This window comes from Athene noctua, chromosome 1, assembly GCF_965140245.1.
Source record: "Athene noctua chromosome 1, bAthNoc1.hap1.1, whole genome shotgun sequence".
In the NCBI taxonomy this organism is placed as follows: Eukaryota; Metazoa; Chordata; class Aves; order Strigiformes; family Strigidae; genus Athene; species Athene noctua.
The window spans coordinates 21,888,188-21,900,501 of NC_134037.1; the positions used below are offsets into that span (position 1 = coordinate 21,888,188).

General features: G+C 38.1%; 1 protein-coding gene across 19 annotated transcripts in view; it reads left to right on the plus strand.

The window, feature by feature from the left end:
* MYT1L (myelin transcription factor 1 like) overlaps positions 1-12,314 on the plus strand; it is a 312,706-nt gene that overhangs the window by 163,261 nt on the left and 137,131 nt on the right. The gene's annotated exons all lie outside the window — the stretch shown is intronic.

A 12,314-nucleotide genomic window follows, 5' to 3' on the forward strand; every position in this document is an offset into this window, starting at 1 on the left:
TATGTTTCAATTTCTACGTCAGTGGAACATGACATGAGTTCAAGGATCTGCATATTAGGTTGCATTATAGGCCAGTATGATCTAATATAACAGAGCATGCTCATGCATGACTTTCAGCACATTGATGTGGTGTATCTTTGTAATCTATTAGGTGGATAACATATATTTTCAGATATTTTTAACTGTTTCATTTGTACATCTACATTTATTTTTACATATTTGCACCATCTGAGTTTGCATGCAAGTTTAATTTTAGTTTTCTGTGTATATAATACTGTTATGTGATACCTGCATCATGTAGCAAGTCTTAGGGATTTGCTAAGCTCAGAGAAATAATTCTGCATTACACCTTTTTAATATGTGGTGTTTGTTTAATTATTTTGTTAAATCTGTGAACAAATTTTGACCTTTTTTATTCTGAAGTCTTTTGCAGACGTGCGAAAGGTTTATGAAAAAGGTTGTCACAACTTCATGGAATCACAAAAATTAGAAGCACTAACCCTTTCTGCTGTTGCAGATTTTATAAAGGCAGATTCCCCTCCTGTTGCTGGCACTGTTCCTTCCCCATAGGTAGAAAGAACAGACAGAACTTTGGACATCCTGTTTCAATGTCTTTGGGAGCCAGAATGCCTTTTCTTCATAAATTACTTCCTTTGCATTTGCCAAGAAACATTTTCTCACCCAGGCAGCATAATAACTGTATTAAAAGTATATTGTCTCCTCAGAAATGCTGCCTCAGATCCTAAATTTCATGTTAAGATTTAATGTGGAATTTGGAAAGAGAAGGCCAGAAAACAGGGAAGCACCTGCACTCTCCAACCCTAACTTTGTCCTGCATCAGATCAACACTTTCGGAGTGTGTGTAAAATAATGCACATACATACTTGTATAAATCTTCTTAAGCTTATCTGTTACTCAGGGATGAAAAGGGAGCTCTTTTTATGCAGGATTTACTTCTGTCCTTTCACCTAGTTGTCAAAACAAAACCTAATGATACAGTTTCCCATCTTCACAACATGAATCAAGGAGATAAAATCTTTACACCGTTGGTCCTGCGTGGCTGGTGGTATAATAGGAGAGTATGCCACAGAGTTAACATTAAGGATGCAGAGACAGAATTTTGAAAGTCTCAGTTTTCATTCTTTTATCCTGATATCATGCAAACATGAACAGAATTAATCAAATTCTTCCTCACTGTTATTTGAATAACTTAAGTCAGAAGGCAGAGATTTAACTTAGGGCAGAATATCGACAATTCTACCAATTTGGTCTTGGTTGACCACTTTGAATTATTTAACAACATCAGCAAAAGTCTTTCTAGATCTTAAAACTGCTTCAGACAGCGTAAGCTTCTATAGTAGGAAGCCTCTTTTGTGCCTTGTTAAGAATAAATGTGATTTTCAATTTGCTTTAAAAAAATCCGTATTTATAATAAGAGAATTTACAGGTGCTCTGCTGTCATACTGATGGCAAGGAATGAAAGGGAATGGAAAAATAAAATAAATATATATTAAGAAATTAAAATAAAATAACTACCAGGCTCTCCTTTCATTCCAGGAGTTAAAGGGGCACTGTTTATGCCAGTTTAATTGTATTCCAAAACTCATGTGAACACTGAAATTGCTAACTGCTGGTAATAATGGGCCTGCTTTAATGTAGCACTTGTAGAGACTTTGTGTAGGCCACTAGGTCACTATGCAATAGTTATCACTACCCTTGCTGTCAACTCTGTCCTAGGAAGATATTGGGGCTTTTGCTGCACATGTTAAGCTACAAATTCATTTCCAATTCAATTCATTTGAACATTTTTTTTTCCTTCTTCTTTTTTTTACCCCAGAAATTACTATAAACAAGTCTTGGGCAGAGAATTACCAATGAATGTTCATTATTGTTTTCTTGTGGTCTCCTTTTTTATCTTTTGAGCATTGTGTGGTACAGTTTTAATGTTAAAAGTATGCAAGTTATTGAACAACCGAAGTAGGTGCTCTTGTTTTATGCAACAGCTGTGGTAATCTGTGATCCTGTTTAATTTATGCTAATTACATTAACAGTGCCATGATTGATATTTTGCTTGTCTGTCTTATTAATTTATCAGCTAATTGTTGCATTTCTAATAACTATAATCTATTTATAACATAGCCTTTGATAAACATGATGGTCTGCACACTAATAGCAGCAAACATTTCTGATACCATAGTTCTCAGACAGTACCCTTGCCATCTCTGCAATCAGGCAAAACTAAAAACAGAAGTGAGCTTTCACTGCTGTGTAGTAGTGAATGGGAAAAAAGGGATGCTAGTCTGTTTACTTAATAGCAGCAGCAATGAGCTAGTTTTAACAGACTAAGAGATTTTTTTCTACTATCCTGCTTGCAATTTGAAGACTAATAATTTACTAAACTGCAAGGCCTACATAGGTTTTTTTTAGAATTAAAAAGATGATATAATTAATCAATGTTTCCTCTTTCTTTACCTGAAATACATGTCTTTTGGATGATACATACCCGTAGAGATAGCTTGTGTTTAATTGTGTTTCATGAAAGCCTGAAACATGAGTCCCATCTTTTTACTAACATGTTCATTTCATGCAGTGCCTTGGTCTGTTTTCTTCTGAAATGCTTATAGTTGTCTTCAGTAATTGTCAGTCTCATTTACTGACAATGAAGATGTTACTGTTGTCTACAGTGGTATAATCCACTCTATGATCCAGCTATACTGGATCAGCAAACTTCAGCATGCGAATTAGTTGTGGTGTATTTTTGAGTTTTGGGTACCAAAAAACAGATTTTAAAATCTGGTATCCTTGGTTTTGTAAGTGCACAAATTGCACGTGTGTATGTTGTGGCATACTTGTACTCACTAATACTTATTTGTGGATGTGGCCTGTTGTGGGCATCTTAGATCATACATATCTGTGTATGCTTCTCAGTGAAAAACAGAATACATGACAGTACTAAACATATTTAATTTGCTTGTTCAAAGCTGATCTATTTTATCCTTGTGTTCAGAAAAATAAGTATCTTTATACATTCCCTATTTAAAGGGTGAAGCAGTCCAAGATAAACCAACAGACTCCTCAACTCAATTACAGGCTCCGATAATGTAGATAGGTTCTGGAGGGTAAACCCCAACCTCATCAAAAAAAATGTACAAGATATGCAAACAGGCATTGTATTTTTACTTCAATAATTCTATTCCCTCTGAAAGGGAGGGCAGGGTGAGCCTGCCACTTGCTGTGACAGAACTGAAGTGAAATTTGCCAAGCAAAGTGGGATAGTTGGAGTATTATTTTTTTCCTCCTCTCATTTTCCATAATGATCTTTTGGTTTACAGCTCTTAAGAGCTGTAACTCTTACAACTCCACTTCTGGCTGAAGTGTGGGAACAAGTCCGTGACTTTATGTTTCTGCAGAGCTGTGTGCTCTTTTCCAAGCAGTTTGCCAGGCACAGCTCTAAGAAGTTTTTCCCCATCAAAGGGCCTCTAGGCCTGACTTGAATGTGGGTGATTCAAGCTAACAAAGAGGTTGAAACACAGCGTGATTGTGATTACAGTCACTAGGACATTCAAAGTTAAAACTAGAACTCTAAAGTTACGACTGCTTTGACCTGAATTTCCATGCATGTGCTTTGGCTTTTTATTGTGTGGTCTTATTTCTGCATATGATGGCAGGTACTGTTCTACATGTTCCTCGATATTGGTGCAGGTTATTAAAGTGTCCCACATTTGGCTTGTTCGTTATTCTCCTAGGATTGTAATGATAATTTAAAAATGTGCAGTGCTAATACATTGTATGAGTTACAGAAAAGCGTGGGTTATGGCCCTTCAAATGTAGTTACATTTATAGAAACATACACACAAAATACTAGGCAAAAAGAAATATGAAAACTTTCATTAGGTGTGCTGTACCCAAAAGACCATTATATATACTTACATTAAGTAAAGGTGCATTTAGGTATTGGTGCTAGTTCAGAACATGGACTTCTGTGAAATTAGTCTTTAATATTAAATCCTGTGAGTTAAATGTAAACTTGTCTTTTGGAGCATATTACACCTCAGTATGTGCACATAGTCTGTTGGTATTAGCACAAGTTAGACATGCATATCAAGAGAGGAATTAGACTGTCTTTACAGAGACTGTACAACCTACTTTGCATGCCTTCCCTAAGCTAGTGAGTTTTAAGATGTAACAGTGAAAATACAGAACATTTTGCGTTACTTGTGAGCCCCATGAAAACCCATATTAGCTGTTCGTTTGTGGTTGTGGATTTTTAAATGCAAAATTTAACTCTGTTATGGAATATGACCCTGATTTTTTGAGTCACAGCCATTGATGAATACAAATCAAGATCAGTTCCTTGGGGATCTGGTAAGGAAAGAGGTCGCTTAAGTCTCTCAGACATATCTCAGAACACCTTGGAACTATTTCTGTCTTGCAAAACATTTAAGTTCCATATCTGTTGGTCCAGAAGGAAAATGGCAGACCACTACAAGTAATTTTACTGCCATTGGAAAGGTAAACAGAGTTAAATTGTTGTCGGATCTGGTTTACATGGATTTATTTTGATCCATTAAAAAATGAACATGAAGTTGCACATTTATTTGCCTTCTGTGGGGTGTTAAATACTGCTTAATAGTCTGGAAGAAAAAAACATGAGTTTCAGGACTGGAATGCAACAAGTATGGAAGTGAATTTGTTTGCCTTGCTCTGTAACTTGAACTCAAGCTTAGCTTAGTTCGCGTTTTCCGAAACTCTTTCCCACACTATCATGCCGCATTTTTAGAGGAGTTTGGACCTTTACCATTGGCATGGAGTGGATGTGAGGAATGGAAGTGATGTAATAATATTTTGTGAAATCCTTTTTTCTTTTCCCATGTCAGTGAAATTTAACTCTTTAGATATCAGTAAGTCTTACCAACTTCTTAATTTCTAAAAATTAAAATTTTCTCATGTATTTTCTCTTTTAAAGCACTCTTCTCAGCAATTTTCTTCCATAATAGATAAATTTAGGTCTGCCATGAACTAAATTATTTTTCTGCCTTTGTTCCTGTACAAAATGTAACAAATTGCTGTACTTCAACTTCAGAATTAGAAAAGTAACCCTTCTGATGCCATATACCTGTCATTTTTCAACACACTGCATTTTGGAACAGGATTTTTAGAGGAAAATAGATCATGCTGGATCGAACAACTTGAAGAGATGTGAAGCTGCAGCTGCTCCGTGTCCCCAGGTCCAAACAGTAGCAAGGCTGAAAATGCATTCCCAGTAGGCACACAAACATAAAGCACATGTATACGCTACATGTATACATAAATACATACATACATGGCTGGTCACAGATCCCAGACAGACACTCAGAGCACTCATGTGGATAGAGACATCACCAATAGCCTCATCCTATTCAATCTGGCTGAGCAGGTTTGAGAGCCACTAGTGAGAAAAAATAAAAATAAAAAAAAATCCATATATACACAGTGGATCCCTCCAGCAGCTGGTGTCAGATACCCAGTCTGGCCAGTAGCTGCCCCTGGATCCCAGTTTCTCCAGTTACTGGTGTCTGGACATACGACTTCTCAGGCTGCAGCCCTACTCCAGTTGCTCGTGCAGACCATCACCCACATGCATGCACATACAGACACACACAAACAGAATGAAGAGCCCTCACCCAAGAAAGAGTTAGAGGGAATTTAATATTCAGATAAGACAGACTGTGCTGGTCAGGTGCAGGGCATGGCCAGAGAAACATATTGACCAATCAGCCATTTACACTCAACTGGTCCATTTTATCCCCTTGACCCTCTGTTTTAAGACAATAAATCCAACAAGCTGTCTCTGTTAGGCCTTCTCCCTCCTCCTGTTCTGCATGACCTTTTTCATCCTCATACCCAAGTTTAGGCTTGGGCCACCTTTGAGATGTTGGAACCAAAAAGGTTGTGTCTTTGGTATTGGTACATCAACAAATGATTGTTTTTTACAGTTCAGTAGCCAGGAAAAAAAAAAAAAAAAAAAAAAAAAAAGTTGGGTTTGACCAAAAATAAAATTTTGAAGGGTTTTGCTTTAATTTGAAACCAATCTTTTTATTTGAACTAGAACATTACATCATCAAACGTCTATAAAGAAAGCAAAAGAAAGCTGCAATCCTTCTGTCTCAAGGAGAAGTGAGAAGGGTGGTCCAGTTTTAAAGCCAAATCTCTGACCCAGGCCTCTTGCCCCTCAGAACAGTACTGTAGCCACCAGTGTACAAGATATTTTGGAGAAAAGGATTGATTTGAAGCATTCAAATATTCACTGAGATAAGCAAGTTGATTAAATAATTTAGTGTCTAGATGGTTTTTAAAACCAAGCAACTAGATTAAAACTTTTTCTGTAAGACACCATCATCATCCAATGAGGCTGGTAACAGTTCACCCCAGACTACCTTAAATTATGGTGGATGAAAAATTCTTCACATGGGTTTGACTAATTTCAGAAGAAAGAACGTCTGGGAAGCCGCATCTTTTATATCATGCTAAGTGGAACTAACAGCTGCTAGACCTTTGCATAAAAAAATACCATAATATCTTGATTTTTATGGATGTAGCCCCATGCCACCAGAATTTCTAGATGAAAATTAGTGAATTTGGTGCAAATTAGGTGCAGAATCACCAATAATACTGAAAATATTAAATATTAGAAAAATATCCCTCATAATAAATAATTTGTTCCTTATATCTAATATAATCTACGCTCTTTCAATTTAAAGCTGTTAGCACTTAATCTATCCCTACACTCCCTGATAAAGAGTCCCTCCCCATCTTTCCTGGAGCCCCCTTTAAGTACTGGAAGGCCGCTATAAGGTCTCCCCAGAGCCTTCTCTTCTCCAGGCTGAACAACCCCAAGTCTTTCAGCCTGTCCTCACAGGGGAGGTGCTCCAGCCCCCTGATCATATTCATGGCCTCCTCTGGACCCACTTGGGCAGGTCCATGTCCTTCTTATGTTGGGGTCTGCAGAGCTGGACACAGGACTCCAGGTGGGGTCTTACGAGAGTGGAGTAGAGGGGCAGAATCACTTCCCTTGACCTGCTGGCCACACTTGCCAGCCACTCGATGCAGCTCAGGATACGGGTTGGCTTTCTGGGCTGCGAGCACATACTGCTGGCTCATATTCAGTTTTACATCCACTACTACCCCTAAATCCTTCTCCACAGGGCTGATCTCAATCCACACATCGCCCAGCCTGTATTTGTGCTTGGGATTGCCCCAAACCATGTGCAGGACCTTTCATTTGGCCTTGTTGAACTTCATGAAGTTTTCAGGGACCCACCTCTCAAGCCTGTCGAGGTCCGTCTGGATGGCACATCCCTTCCCTCCAATGTGTCAACCACGCCACACAGCTTGGTGTCGTTGGCAAACTTGCTGAGGGTGCACTCAATCCCTCTGTCCATGTCACCAATAAAAATGTTAAACAGCGCTGGTCCCAACTACGACCTCTGAGGAACACCACTCATCACTGCTCTCCATTTGCACATCAGGCCATTGACCACAACTCTTTGAGCGCGACCATCCAACCAATTCCTTATCCACTGAGTGGTCCATCCCTCAAACGCCTTCCTCTCCATCTTAGAGACAAGGATGTTGTGCGGGACGGTGTCACATGTTTTTCACAAGTCCAGGTAGATGACATCAGTTGCTCTTCCCTTATCCACCAATTTTGTAACTTCATTGTAGAAGGTCACTAAATTTGTCAGGCACTATTTGCTTTTTGTGAAGCCATGTTGGCTGCCACCAGTCACCTTCTTACTCCTTACTTTTCATGTGCCCTAGCATAGTTTCCAGGAGGATCTGCTCCATGATCTTGCTGGGCAGAGGTGAGACTGAGTGGCCTGTAGTTCCTTGGGCCTTCCTTTTTTATCTTTTTAGAAATTAGGGGTTATGTTTCCCCTTTTCCAGTCAGGAAGAAATTTGCTGGATGATCCTGTTAGCATGCACTGGCACTCAGCATCCTGATTATTCACCTTGTTAAGCAGCCTGATGAGGGACCACACTTGAGAACTGGTTAAAGATGGACAGTGTGATTGCACTCCAACTCCACAGTTGTACTGGCCTTTCTGCATAGTTGCATGAGATGACACAGGCTAGGGCACAGATCAAGAGACTTAAAATTACATGCTAGGACCTGGCATCTAATACTGTGGGTGCTTACAACTTTTTTAAAGACAAAACTAAATACTTCAATGGCTTACAAAACAAGAGAGTTTGGGGAGATTTGAGTTGCTCAGCTGTGAACATATTCTGGATCTCTTCTTCCAGATGGAAGTTCTAGTTTTAGTACAGCTCATGTCCCAAAGCATACTCAAAGCATACTCACTGAGCATGTCCAGAGCATCTTTTTGGAGCCACAGACTGGTGAAAGGATATCTTTCCCAAGAAAAAACTTCTGTAGGTCCAGTGGTATTTCTTCTTACCTTTAATTTCCATGCTACTTTCTCTTCCTCATATCTAAGAATGTGAAAAAAGTAGTAAGAGAATTATGCTCAAATGAGCTGTGTGCACTTTGGGTGTTTTCCACTCTATTATGAAGTGAATGAGAAATACTTGGAAGCGTTTCCTGCCTTCCCTTGAGAATAATTCAGTGAATCCTGAATGTATTTCCTCACGAAAAGGATATATCATGAACTTGTGAGTTTAACCAAAATTCTGCTTATTCTGGCCTCCATTAACAGATTTGGCTGCAGCCTGCACTGTTCGTCTGAAAATGGAATGATTGGATTCCCTCTGTGCATTATAGCAGGAGAATGACTCTTACGCAAAGTCTGAGAACAGGTCCTGAGGATATATTCTCCTATTGTTCTGCAAGAAGGGCTCTCCTTGATATTAATAAAAGCTCTGTATGTTCATCACAAGTGGAAGAGGACCAAAGAGTAATTTATATTCTAGTCATTAATTTGCCCACGTGCCTATTCAGTTGCTTTGTAGTATGTACCCTCAACTTGTAACTTTTATCTTTGCAGAGTTCCCTCTGGAACTCTGCTCTAAGAGGTCCTGGTTGTATGCTGGTGTTTTCCTGAGGGGAAGATTCAAATACGGTAATTCTTTTATAAAGTTTGCCTTCTTAATGAAAAGGGTGCTATAAAATATTTGAACTAAATTTCAGATGCCTGTGCTAAGAAGGCACCTGCGTTTGTGTGGGAGAGGGTCTGAAAGGACAGGGAAATTGCTTTCCCTTCTGCCTGACTTCTCCTTAAGCACTCCAGTAGCTTCTTAGTGTAACTCTGTCCTGCAGTTTGTCTCTCTTTTGTCTTGTAGATCTCATAATCAGAAACAAGTGCATTAAATATATTTGGGATAACTATACAGGTTTTCTGTCAAAACCAGATCTTCAATGTTATTCTGTTCTGTTAAGAGCAGTAATAGGCCACATTCAATTAAGAGGAATGAAATATTAAGAAGTGATTTTGAAGAACTGACTATGCAAATACAGTCAATGGAATACAAGAACACTGTATCAAAAGCCTTCTTAGAATTGCGGTAAATGACATCTACTGCTCTCCCTTTGTCCACAAATGCAGTCATTTTATCTTCAAATGCAATTACTTTACCGGACTATGTTTAGTAAGGTATAAATTAAGGGTCAAATATTGTCATCAATTCAGGTTTGGTCTACCCTACTGACACTTAGGGGAGAGGAAGATCTGCTGGAGCATATTGTTATAAAAGTTGCATCAGTAAATCCAGCTGAAACCTGAGTAGATTGTGTAGGAAGCTTTGCATTGACTCCAGAGATCAGGTCTTTTGAAGTAAGCTCTGATGTCATATGGAAAGTCAAGGTTTTGTACACCGAGAGCAGATACCTGATCTGCATGTTTTAATTCCCCAGAATCTTCACCTCACTTTCCCCTGCTGCTTGATGGTATCATTTCCAAATAAAACTCTACTTCTGTGACCATGTTTTGGTCAAATTGTTTAAAATCTAGATTTATTAATAGTAAAACCCCATAGTCCCTAAATCCTAGGTCATTCTAGGTGGAGGAGCATTGAGGAGAAATGTGAGGACATATACAGTATTACCTTAATATAGCTCTGGAATAATGCCATAACTTTGTCATTTAAGTACCATGACAGAGATTACATGCAAAGCATTGATGTTTTTAGTTGTCTAAAATAAATTGAAATTAATTTAGTCCAGATTTTCAGTGAATATGTGTTAATATATACTCTGCATCTTCTTTCTTAATCTTTAGAATTGTTTTTTCTTTCTTCTGGGTCACGTTGCCTGAGTTCAAAATAATACAGAACTTCACGAGAATTGCAAAGAACAGAGGAGTGGCTCCTTAGAGTAAATTAATAGATTAATTGTAAAAAAAAGTCTTGTACTTTCAATTTAAATCTAGGATATTATTTTCTTATTTATTTTAAACAGTGGTGTTTCCAGTTGTGGTTGTCTTTTATTATTTGAAAGAGGAGGTCAGTATGCTGAAAGAGTATAGTTACTGACTTTCATGTAGTGAAAAGTATGTAATAAAGCACAGAGATATTTGGGGACCCATTGAAGGTATTGGTAGATGTCCCATTTACCAAATAGGTTCAATAGTTTTTCACAAAATAAATACAGCTTTTAAAGACTTACTGAGATTATCAGGAGCCATTCTTGACAAATACCATTATTAGAAAAAGAATTACTTTTGGAATACACAGACATGCTGTAGAAGGTATGTTAGAATTTGGATTTGGCTATTTTTTGAGGAGAGCAGTAAAAGGTCAGGGGTTTTTTTGTTTTTTTTTTTTTTAGGAAACCTCCACAAAGTACTAATATAGTATGGGATAGGCTGCTCACATAAACTATTCATAATTTTCCAGATCATGTTTCTTTGATTATGAGAATATAGAAGCATTTTAACTGTGGTAAATACAATTGACATATTTTATTTAATTCTTCGAGATACTAGATCAAAAAAAATTCTTGAAATACTTTCATTTTAACTTTCTACAGAAGAAAGAACATTTTTCAAGTTATAAAAACAATGCTGAGCAAACCTTGACTATAAAAGTAGCACAGGAATCTCACCTGTAGAAATTTAAATCTTGTGTCATAGCTGGCTGAAAATCTGCCATTACTGAGTAACTTGACAGTCACAAGGAAATAAATTCTAATCTGCAGTCTTTTTAGATAGTCAACTCATTACATTTACAGGAAATCAGAATTTTTGTCATTTAACATTTTACTTTTATCACATTATGAGTATGTCTAATACTACTGATTAGGAAAAAGCAAGATTTCAAATAATTTTAGCAACATACTTGATTGAAAATAACAGTTATGTAGTAATTCTAGGTTTATCAGTTACTTGCCATAGATCTTTGAGGTCATAAGTTATCCACCTCTGTTTAGTATAGACAGTGAATGCTCTGCCTCAGTAAACACTGGACAGTTCTTGAGAGTATTTGAGAATCCAGGTTTTGGATTTGAAGAAATCCAGGTAAGAAAAAAATTGGGAAGTCCAGATCTAAGGATCTTAGTTCACCCGTGGCTTTCTAGACTTCATATACATCATGGCTAGAGGGAAACCAGAATAATTCACTAAGCAAGCATTGGCTGAGATGGAAGTTTCGGAACTTGGGACTGAAACTTGCAGTCTTCATGCCTCTAGCAAGAAATACACATTCTCTGAGAATCGTAAAAAGAATGATCGTTGTCAGGATGCCTGCAAGGGAAGAGAATGGTGAACTACTTCCCTATGAGGGAGCAAAAATCACCATTTGTCCTGGAAAGTAGCCTAAAGGTCTGGATCCCTCACACTTGGCAGACCTGAGAGGTCCGTACGGTAGATATGTGAGCATGTCTAGAGATAGGGAGAGCAAGGCTGATTGTGATGCTTCTGAGAGCTTAGTCTTGGATAAGTCTATGATGAGACTCCTAGCCTTATATCTATATACTTTAAAACCCTGAAGACTCCAGCAGGGTTTACTAATAGGGTATCCGTCAAGATAACAGAAAAATAGATAAGGTCCCGGTGAAAACTTGCCCTCTATTGCTAGAAGTTACTGACCATATCCAAACACCTCAGTGGTTTTCTGGAAAATTAATATAGCCTTAAAGGTTGTGCAGCTACGGATCACATTCTGCCCTTCAGCTACAGCAGCGCAGAAATTGCTCGTGCTCATCTGGCTGTCCAGATCCTATTCACTGTTATTGCTTTACAGATTATCATCTTTGGTCTTTCAAGCATGGCCCACATTCTTTGTTCATAGGTACAGGACCTTGGAATTGGCATGTTCTTTATATGAGTCAAATCTGCCAGATGACGCAGGCCAGTACATGTAACTGGCCCGTCTCCAAC